An 11577-nucleotide genomic window follows, 5' to 3' on the forward strand; every position below is an offset into this window, starting at 1 on the left:
TTATCCATTAAAGTTTTACCTACGGTTGTTCCAATTAAAGGTTAGGATCCAAACTTGGATCCTCAGGTATGATCCTTAACTACTTTTAATTTCATTATTCATTTGAATAACCTTTAGACCTTGACAACTGAACCTATGATCCTCAAAATAAACTATCTTGGAAACTTTCGATTATAGGATATTTGATCCAGGATCATATCCTAAATTTCTTAAACATAATTTGCTCAAACTTTTCAAACAAACATGTGTCAAAACAATTGAAAATCAAAAAGGATAACAATACAAGATAAGCCAGAAAGAGTAAAGTTATATTATTAAACCAAAGGATCATTAACCCTTTCAAAAAAAGTTGTCAAAATTACCTACCCAAAGCTTCTACCAGCAATACGTGGCCCGTCCGCTGGGGTAGGTAAAGGGTGTCCATGATAATAGGTTCAAAAGTATTGCAGGGAAATTAAAAGGCGGCAGGATCACAACGGCTTCATCCCCCAAACAGAGGATCCCTCCACCATGTGTAATCCTACCTATTGTTCAAAGGATCCAGGATCCTTAACCCTAAAGAAACTACTGTTCGGAAATTACAAACCATCAACCACAAACCACTACCAAAAAACCTAAAAAATTGGGCTCCGGCCTAGTCAACAATATCCATCATCGCCCAATCATGCAGCTTACTTCTCTGCTGCTCCATCTCCACCAGCATCTTCACCTTGATCCTTGCCAGCATCACCTCCCTCCAGCATTGGGATGTCCTCAGCATCATCGTCATCTTCCAATTCTGCTAGCCTTGCCTTCCAACCTTCAACATCCCATGTGCTCCTGTCAAAGGAAGGATCCTGAGCCTCCGTAGCCATCTGCAGTTGTATCTTGTACATGGTTACCGCAGCAGAGACCTTAGCGTCTTGGGTAATGTCATGCTTCTCATAATCAAACTTGATCAACGCTTTAACAGCCTCATCTTTGACTGCCCGGATCTCCTTCTCAAGATCGGCAATCTTAAGATCCTTCAGCCCACACGTCTGTTGAAGGTCAGCAATTTGACGATCCTGATCCTCAACCTGATTGACGTAAGTCTCCATTTCGGAGAATTTCTAAAGAAGACAACAGGAAAGCAACATCAGACACATGTGATCCTCGGACTTGTCGAAGACAATTAACAGGGGCAGTGATCCTAACCTCATCAAAATAGTCAAGGAATTGCTGACGGAGAAGAGGAAATCCTTGAAGGTCATCTGAAGCCTTCCTCTTTTTCCCTTTGCCTCGGGCAGGTGCTTTAGGGGCTGAGACTGAAGGGCTGGCAGCAGGAGCCTTCTTCTTCTTAGAAGACGTGACATTGGCAAGGTCACTTATCCCAAACATGGAGGCAGATTTAACAGACCTGGCAGACTTTCCGGCACCTACACCATTCAAAAACAAGATAAGTTCCCTTGTTAAATTAAATACTTTCACATAAAACTTATTTTCTATGAGGATACTTACTTGACATTGTGGCAGATGCAGAGGATATCTCTTGAGAATCTTGGATAATAACCTGGAAACTTCGAACTTCAGGATCAAGCTTCTTGAAAGCTAACACTCTCTCTTTGGCAGCAGGGGTCAAGTTTAAATGAGCAACGGAGATAGCTGCATAAAAAGACAAAAAAGAAAAGACATCAGTGATCCTCATCATACGAGACAGGACTGATAGTGATCCTTCAAGGATCCTCTACCCTACCATGAGTGACCCATTCCTCGGGCAGATCCTTCCCATCCGGGATGGAATCCCTCTTAACAAAGAAAAACCGACGTTTCCAGTTTTTATCATTCTTGGTAACTTTGAAGATAGGGTGATCCTCCCCAGATTTCCGTTTCAACAAGTACCGGTGAGAACCAAAGGTGGTGAGATCATAGAGCTCAGCTAACTCTGACATCCCCAAATCAATCCCTTCTTGCTCGATGATCCTCTCAAAGGTATATAGAACCCTCCAGATCATCGGCATAGCTTGGATAAATGAGATGCCGGTAAGAGAAAAGAAAGATTGGGTAAATGTCGGAAAAGGATATGAATACCCGATGAGGAAAGGAGTAGCAGGAAAGGCCACCCAAGTGTCCGAAACAAAATCACTCAGAGCAGTAGGGTCAAAAGGCTTAAAAACAACATTCGCCGGGAAGCAATGGCGAATCTTGTCTATCTGGATATCGGTAAAACAGCACCTCTCCATAGGAGAATCCTTGATAATCCCCTGGCTTTTCAAGGAACTATCCTTCTTAGAGCCTTTGAGCGGTGAATTCCGAAGAAGCATGTTCGAGACAAAAAACAGAGTAAAAGCAAGAAAGAACAGAGCAAAGAAGAGAAAGAGGAGGATGATACCTGATCAAGAGTCTTCAATGATGGTTATAAAGGGAGATACTTCGAATTTAAATACAAAATGATCCTAACCCTATCTCCTATTTATAATGATGATTTGCAGGGATCGTCACATCAGTGACGTAAATATCACAACGGCTAGTCCATATGTAACGGCTAGTAACCCGGAATTGTCCGTTAGAGATAAGCTCAAAACAAAATATAACTCATCTATTTACAATTAACTCCTTATATTTTGGGGGCAATTGTTAGGGCTGGATTTTTACTATGAATGATCCTTATACGTGATCCTAACCAGTGATCCTTATTTCTTTGGCAGGCAGTGATCCTCAGCCGGACCTCAGGATCAGGATCACGGGACATTGAGGTGATCCTTATACTAACGGTCATTTTCGATTACTACAATATTATTTTGCAGGAATATCTAGCAGGATATGCCCTACATATCATGATCCAGGGACGCGCTTTTACAAATATGGCAAGAGCTGAATTGAAGATGAACGTTGTGCCGGATATGGAAACATGGCTTGATCTAAGGGCAGCAATTTAGGCTAGATTATCTTTATTTCTAAAGGGGTAATGAGCTGATTAGTGGTCTATCTACCTAAAATAAGTTACCTACACATGTATAAATACCCATCTTCCTCATTCGGAAGAACACACACAACATACGACACAACTCTCAACACTTAGACACTCAGTGATCCTTGTACTCAGCTCATTATCATCCGAAGTTGTAACTACATTTTTATTATATTGAAGTTGGTGATCGGTAGTTGCCATCACCCGAGGTTTTTTATGCCGGAGATCATACATTGATCAAGGGCTTTTTCCTCGTATAAATCGTTGTGTCTTTGCATATTCATCACAGAAGTGATCCTTTACTTTCATAGCTAACCAAGCATCATACCCCGTTTACATATAGTTTGGTTACATTATCCTTGTGTGATTTTTGACCAAAACAGGACATTCTTAATTGGAAAATTAGTTTTAACAACAATAGTATGGGTTTCAAAATAATGCCTTAACTTAGTGGATGCCATGATTAATGCAAGGATAAGTTTTTCGAGGTGTGAGTACCTGGATTCGGCATCAAGCAAACTTTTACTTACATAGTAGATAGGATATTGTGTACCTTCATGATCCTTGACGAGGACTGCACTTACAGCGGTTGAGGATACCGCTAGGTATAAGGATAACACATCTCCTTTCTCCGGTTTTGCTAATGCTGGTGCTGAGGACATATATTCTTTAAGGGCTTGTAAAGCATTCTCATGCTTCTCAGTCCATTCGAACTTCTTATTCTTCCTTTAGGATATCGTAGAATTCTTTGCACTTTTCTGAGGATTTCGATATGAACCTGTTCAAGCTGCTATCCTGCCTGTTAGTCCTTTGAACATCCTTGGCATTGGCAGGAGATTGATATTTATTAATGCTTTGATTTGTTCCGGGCTTGCTTCAATGCCCCTCTGGGTTACCATGTATCCTAAGAACTTTCCTGCCTTAACACCAAAATGGCATTTTGAAGGATTTAAGTTTCATGTTTGTAACTATCAAGGTATCGAATGCTTCTTCCAAGTCCCTTAGGTGATCCTCAGCTTTCTTTGACTTGACCACCATATCATCTATGTACACCTCCATAGTTTTTCCAATTTGATCTTTGAACATCATATTTACCAAGCCTTTGATATGTTGCACCTGCATTTCTTAGTCCAAAAGGCATGGCAATATAACAATATAAACCGGTTGGGGTCATAAAGGCTGTATCCTCTTGGTCAGATGGTTCCATCTGGATTTGTTGGAATCCGGATGATGCATCCATAAAAGTTAACAGTTCATGCCCCGCTGTTGCATCCACCATGGAGTCAATGTGGGGTAATGGGAAAGGATCCTTGGGACATGCCTTATTCAAATCAGTGAAATCGACACATACCCTCCACTTTCCGTTTTTCTTTTGGACAACGACCACATTGGCTAACCATTTAGGATACTTTACCTCTCTGATCATACCTGCTCGAAGTAGTCTCTCTACTTCTTCTTGGATAATGGCATTCCTTTCTGGTGCAAACTTCCTCCTTTTTTGATGGATTGGCTTGATAGACCTGTCAATGCCAAGTTTGTGAGTAATAATATCCTTAGATATACCTGTCATATCTTCATGTTTCCAAGCAAAGGTGGATTTTCTTCTTTTGAGGAAGGATATCATGTCTTCTTTCATTTTGCCAAGGATCCCTGATCCGATATAGATTTTTGATTCAGGATCACTAGGATCCAAGAGGATTTCATCTACATCTTGTTCCCTTGCCTCCAAGACGTTCCTCGGAGGATACTGTAATTGCTATTGCTCCCTTGGTTTCGAGGTTGGCTTCATGGATGAGGTATAGCAATCCTTAGTTTCTTGCTGGTCACTGTCGATCTTGATTATCCCCCATGGGCTAGGGAGCTTCACACATTGATGGTAGGTAGACGGAACTGCTTTCATGTCATGTATCCAAGGCCTGCCAAGGATAACGTTGCAACAAGATAAACAGTCAATAACACAAAATTTTTGGTAATTATGTAATCCTTCCACGTAGATTGGGAGTTTGATGTCCCCCAGAGTTTTCTTCGTTTCTCCACTGAATCCCACAAGCACGGAGGATCTTGGTGTGATGTCTGATTCTGGGATTCCCATCTTCTTCAAGACATCAAGCTGGATAATGTTCACTGAGCTCCCTCCGTCAATAAGGATCCTGCGGACAAAATGGTTAGAGATAAAGAGAGTGATAACTAAGCTATCATGGTGAGGATCCTGAACATTAATGCGATCATCCTCATCAAATGTTATCATCTTTCCTTCTGAGACGCTTGAGGTTCTAAAAGGCCTTTCTCCATTATCCATTTTTGATTCTTTTGCATGTCTTTTGGCCGCTGAGAAGGATGTTCCACAAATGTCTGATCCTCCGGATATGAAGTTAATCACTTGTGCGTTTGCCGGAGGTGCGGGAGCCTTTTCAGGGATCCTTTCAGGATCCTGGGTCCTTTGCTTTTTTCTCCCCAATAATTCTTTTAGATGCCCCTTGCTTAGCAGGTATCCAATTTCCTTTCTTAAGGCTATGCAATCTTCAGTCAGATGGCCGAAATCCTCATGGTATGCACACCATTTGGACTTGTCTTTAGTCCCGGATGGTTTATCATTCTTCCTGGGCCATCTAGCCTTTTCACCTAGATTCTGCATTGCAAGGATTAGTTCATGATTATCAACGGAAAAACAATATTCTGAGATTGGAGGATATTCTTCATCATCCTCTTCTTGGTCGACAGCATGCACATTCTTGTTCTCGTTTCTATGGTAGGATTTGAACTTGTTGCTTTTGAAGGAGGATCCTTGCTTATCTTGTTTTGAGGATCCTACTTGTCTCTCCTGGATCCTCTTGTCATCCTCTAGCCGGATAAACCTGAGTGCTCGAGTTCTTACTTCATCTAAGTTCCTGCAAGGTGTCATAACAAGATCATCATAGAATAATGAATCCTTAAGAAGTCCCATTTTGAAGGCTTCAACAGCCGTAGCCATATCCAAGTTGGGAATATCCAAGGATTCTTTACTAAATTTAGTTATATAATCTCTTAATGATTCGTTATGATTTTGAGTTATCCTGTACAAATCACTAGTTAATTTTTCAAATTTTCTACTACAAGAAAATTGGTTATTGAATAAATTAACTAAATTAGCAAATGAAGTAATAGAGTAAGGGGGAAGACTTAGCAGCCATTTGAGGGCTGATCCAGTAAGAGTAGATCCAAATCCTTTACATAGGCATGCTTCCTTCAATTTTTCCGTGATAGGATTGATCTCCATCCTTTCCCTGTATTGTGCTATATGCTCCTCTGGATCCGTTGTGCCGTCATACAACTTCATGGTAGGGATATGGAACCTTTTGGGTACCTCTGCATCACAGATTGGTGGTGCAAAGCGAGATACCTTGTGGCTCCCATCTGCAATCTCTGGGATAGGCTTGACTACCCCTGGAACACTTGAGATCATGTCCTTTAGTTTCTGTAGTTCCCTGGCCATAACATGATTGGTACCTGTATCCTGCATGAATCCATGGTTAGTGGTAGGATAATTATTTAAAGTGTTACCTCCCATTGGGTTCAAGTTAGGGAATCCATATTGCCGGGATTCTGGAACAACGGAGGGACCAGTGGAAGCAATAGTCTGCATTGGAATGAAGTCCCCTTGATGGACATCTAGACTCCCTGTTTGCAAACTTTTTAGGGATCCTGGCATCTGTAAGGATCCTGGTATCTGGGATGATCCTGGAACGAAGGAGGATCCTTGAACCTGGGATGATCCTGGGATAAAGGAGGATCCTTGGCCCTAGAATGATCCTGGGATAAAGTAGGATCCTTGAAACTGCTGTGCCCCCGGATAGGCTCCCGGATTCATGAAGGATCCCATATACTGAGGATAGGATCCTGCTGGCTGAAAATACGAGCCCGATGTCTGAGTCATTGCTGCTGACTTGAGATGTAATCCTCTCGTCTCCCCTGTGATCTGTACGTCTGGGATCCCTGATGGCTGAGAGGTGACCATTGGAGTCTCAAAACTCAAGGATTTTGGCATCAGTGGGGAATGATCCTCTTCCGCTTTCTTTTGTCTTTTGAGATCTCCAATCTCCCTGAGGATCCTGTCATTAGTTTCATCCTGCCGCTGCATACGATCCTTCATCTGCAAAATTAAAGCAAACACATCACTAGTACTGGGAATAGAAGAATTCATAGCAGAAGAAGATGGAGGTTTAGAGAAAGAAGGGGTTGGTCTCTTCTCAGCATTTCTCTGGGATCCTGCCGGTGGAGGAGGTAGAGTGGTTTGTGCTGAGGTGACTGCAGACATCGCCGTGGAGGTGTTCTTCAATGATGAAGCCATGTAACTCTTTGAAATGATTTCGAACAAAAGATTTTCTTTATGAATGAAGCACCAATTGCCCCACGGTGGGCGCCAAACTGTTTTGGTCAAAAATCACACAAGGATAATGTAACCAAACTTTATGTAAACGGGGTATGATGCTTGGTTAGCTATGAAAGTAAAGGATCACTTCTGTGATAAAGATACAAAGACACAATGATTTATACGAGGAAAAAGCCCTTGATCAATGTATGATCTCCGGCATAAAAAACCTCGGGTGATGGCAACTACCGATCACCAATTTCAATATAATAAAAATGTAGTTACAACTTCGGATGATAATGAGCTGAGTACAAGGATCACTGAGTGTCTAAGTGTTAAGAGTTGTGTCGTATGTTGTGTGTGTTCTTCCGAATGAGGAAGATGGGTATTTATACATGTGTAGGTAACTTATTTTAGGTAGATAGACCACTAATCAGCTCATTACCCCTTTAGAAATAAAGATAATCTAGCCTAAATTGCTGCCCATTAATCAAGCTAAGTTTCCATATCCGGTACAACGTCTATCTCCAATTTAGCTCTTGCCATATTTGTGAAAACGCGTCCCTGGATCATGATGTGTAGGGCATATCCTGCTAGGTGTTCCTGCAAAACAATTTTGTAACAAGTGGAAGTGACCGTTAGTGTAAGGATCACCATATCGTCCCATGATCCTGATCCTGAAGTCTGGCTGAGGATCACTATCTGCCAAAGAAACAAGGATCACTTGTTAGGATCACGTATAAGGATCATTTATAGTAAAATCCAGCCCCAACAGGTATGATCAGAGAGGTAAAGTATCCAAAATGGTTAGCCAATGTGGTCGTTGTCCAAAAGAAAAACGGAAAGTGGAGGGTATGTGTCGATTTCACTGATTTAAATAAGGCATGTCCCAAGGATCCTTTCCCATTACCCCACATTGACTCCATGGTGGATGCAACAGCGGGGCATGAACTGTTAACCTTTATGGATGCATCATCTGGATTCCAACAAATTCAGATGGAACCATCTGACCAAGAGGATACAGCCTTTATGACCCCAACAGGTTTGTATTGTTATATTGCCATGCCTTTTGGATTAAGAAATGCAGGTGCAACATATCAAAGGCTGGTGAATATGATGTTCAAAGATCAAATTGGACAAACTATGGAAGTATACATAGATGATATGGTAGTCAAATCAAAGAAAGCTGAGGATCACCTAAGGGATTTGGAGGAAGCATTTGATATCCTTGATAATTATAACATGAAGCTTAATCCTTCAAAGTGCCACTTTGGTGTTAAGGCAGGTAAATTCCTAGGATATATGGTAACCCAGAGGGGCATTGAGGCAAGTCCGGAGCAAATTAAAGCACTAGTAAACATCAAGTCCCCTGCTAATGCTAAGGATGTGCAAAGGCTAACAGGCAGGATAGCAGCTCTGAACAGGTTCATATCAAAATCCTCAGAAAAATGTAAAGAATTTTACGATATCCTAAGGAAGAACAAGAAGTTTGAATGGACTGAGAAACATGAGAATGCTTTACAAGCCCTTAAAGAATATATGTCCTCAGCACCAGCATTATCAAAGCCCGAAAAAGGAGATGTGTTATCCTTATATTTGGCGGTATCCTCAACCGCTGTAAGTGCTGTCCTTGTTAAGGATCACGAAGGTACACAATACCCTATCTACTATGTAAGTAAGAGTTTACTTGATGCCGAATCCAGGTACTCACACCTCGAAAAACTTATTCTTGCATTAATCATGGCATCAACTAAGCTAAGGCATTATTTTGAAACCCATACTATCGTTGTTAGAACTAACTTTCCAATTAAGAATATCCTCAGGAAACCAGAGATGTCAGGAAGAATGGCTAAGTGGGCAGTAAAGCTTAGTGCCCATGATATAAGATATGAGCCAAGAACAGCCATTAAATCCCAAGCACTAGCTGACTTTGTGGCTGATTTCAGTAGTGATCTACAAAAAGAAGCAGAATTGGAAGTCCAACAGCTGGATGAGACCAAGGTGTTAGGGCTGGATTTTATTGTAGGTGATCCTTACACATGATCCTAACCAGTGATCCTTGTTTCTTTGGCAGACAGTGATCCTCAGCAGAACTTCAGGATCAGGATCATGGGACATTATGGTGATCCTCATACTAACGGCTATTTCCACTCAATACGATATTGTTTTGCAGGAACATCTAGCAGGATATGCTCTAGACATCATGATCCAGGAACGCGTCTTCACAAATATGGCAAGAGCTTAATCGAAGAAAGACGTTGCACAGGATATGGAAACTAGGCTTGATTTATGGGCAGCAATTTAGGCTAGATTGTCTTTATTTCTAAAGGGGTAATGAGCTGATAATTAGTCATTTTACCTAAAATAGGTCACCTACACATGTATAAATACCACTCTTCTTCATTCGGAAGAACACACACGACATACGACACAACTCTCAAGCACTTAGACACTCTGTGATCCTTGTACTCAGCTCATTATCATCCAAAGTTGTAAACATATTTTTGTTATATTGAAGTTGGTGATCGGTAGTTGCCATCACCCGAGGTTTTTTATGCCGGAGATCATTCATTGATCAAGGGCTTTTTCCTCGTATAAATCATTGTGTCTTTGCATCTTTTATCACAGAAGTGATCCTTTACTTTCATAATTAACCAAGCATCATACCCCGTTTACATAAAGTTTGGTTACATTATCCTTGTGTGATTTTTGACCAAAACAGTTTGGCGCCCACCGTGGGGCAATTGATGCTTCATTCATAAGAAAATCTTTTGTTCGAAATCATTTCAGAGAGTTACATGGCTTCATCATTGAAGAACACGTCCACGGTGATGTCTGCGGTCACTTCATCACAGATCACCTTGCCTCCTCCACCGGCAGGATCTCAGAAAAATACTGAGAAGAGATCAACTCCCACTTCCTTTAAACCTCTATCTTCTTCTGCTATGAATTCTTCTATTCCTAGTACTAGTGATGTATTTGCTTTAATTTTGCAGATGAAGGATCGTATGCAGCGGCAAGATGAAACTAACGAAAGGATCCTCAGGGAAATTGGAGATCTCAAAAGACAAAAGAAAGCGGCAGAGGATCATTCTCCACTGATGCCCAAATCCTTGAGCTTTGATACTCCAATGATCACTTCCCAGCCATCAGGGATCCCGGACGTGCAAATTATAGGGGAGTCAAGAGGGTCACATCTCAACTCGGCAGCAATGACTCAGACATCAGGCTCACATTTTCAGCCAGTAGGATCCTATCCTCAGTACATGGGATCCTTCAGGAATTCGGGAGCCTATCCGGAGACACAGCAGTTTCCAGGATCCTACTTTATTCCAGGATCATCCCAGGATCATCCCAGGTTCAAGGATCCTCCTTTGTTCCAGGATCATCCCAGGTTCAAGGATCCTCCTTCGTCCCAGGATCATCCCAGGTTCAAGGACCCTCCTTCGTTCCAGGATCATCCCAGATACCAGGATCCTTCCAGATGCCAGGATCCCTAAAAAGTTTGCAAACAGGAAGTCTAGATGTCCATCAAGGGGACTTCATTCCAATGCAGACCATTGCTTCCACTGGTCCCTCCGTTGTTCCAGAATCCCAGCAATATGGATTCCCCAACTTGAACCCAATGGGAGGTAACACTTTAAATAATTATCCTACTACTAACCTTGGATTCATGCAGGATACAGGTACCAATCATGCTATGACCAGGGAATTACAGAAACTAAAGGACATGATCTCAAGTGTTCCAGGGGTAGTCAAGCCTATCCCAGAGATTGCGGATGGAAGCCACAAGGTATCCCGTTTTGCACCACCAATTTGTGACGCAGAGGTACCCAAAAGGTTCCATATCCCTACCATGAAGTTGTATGATGGCACAACGGATCCGGAGGAGCATATAGCACAATACAGGGAGAGGATGGAGATCAATCCTATCCCAGAAAAATTGAAGGAAGCATGCCTATGTAAAGGATTTGGATCTACTCTTACTGGATCAGCTCTTAAGTGGCTGCTAAGTCTTCCCCCTTACTCTATTACTTCATTTGCCAATTTAGTTAATTTATTCAATAACCAATTCTCTTGTAGTAGAAAATTTGAAAAATTAACTAGTGATTTGTACAGGATAACTCAAAATCATAACGAATCATTAAGGGATTATATAACTAAATTTAGTAAAGAATCCTTGGACATTCCCAACTTGGATATGGCTACGGCTGTTGAAGCCTTCAAAATGGGACTGCTTAAGGATTCATTATTCTATGATGATCTTGTTATGACACATGCAGGAATTTAGATGAAGTAA

The sequence above is a fragment of the Helianthus annuus genome, chromosome 12 (assembly GCF_002127325.2).
Source record: "Helianthus annuus cultivar XRQ/B chromosome 12, HanXRQr2.0-SUNRISE, whole genome shotgun sequence".
In the NCBI taxonomy this organism is placed as follows: domain Eukaryota; kingdom Viridiplantae; phylum Streptophyta; class Magnoliopsida; order Asterales; family Asteraceae; genus Helianthus; species Helianthus annuus.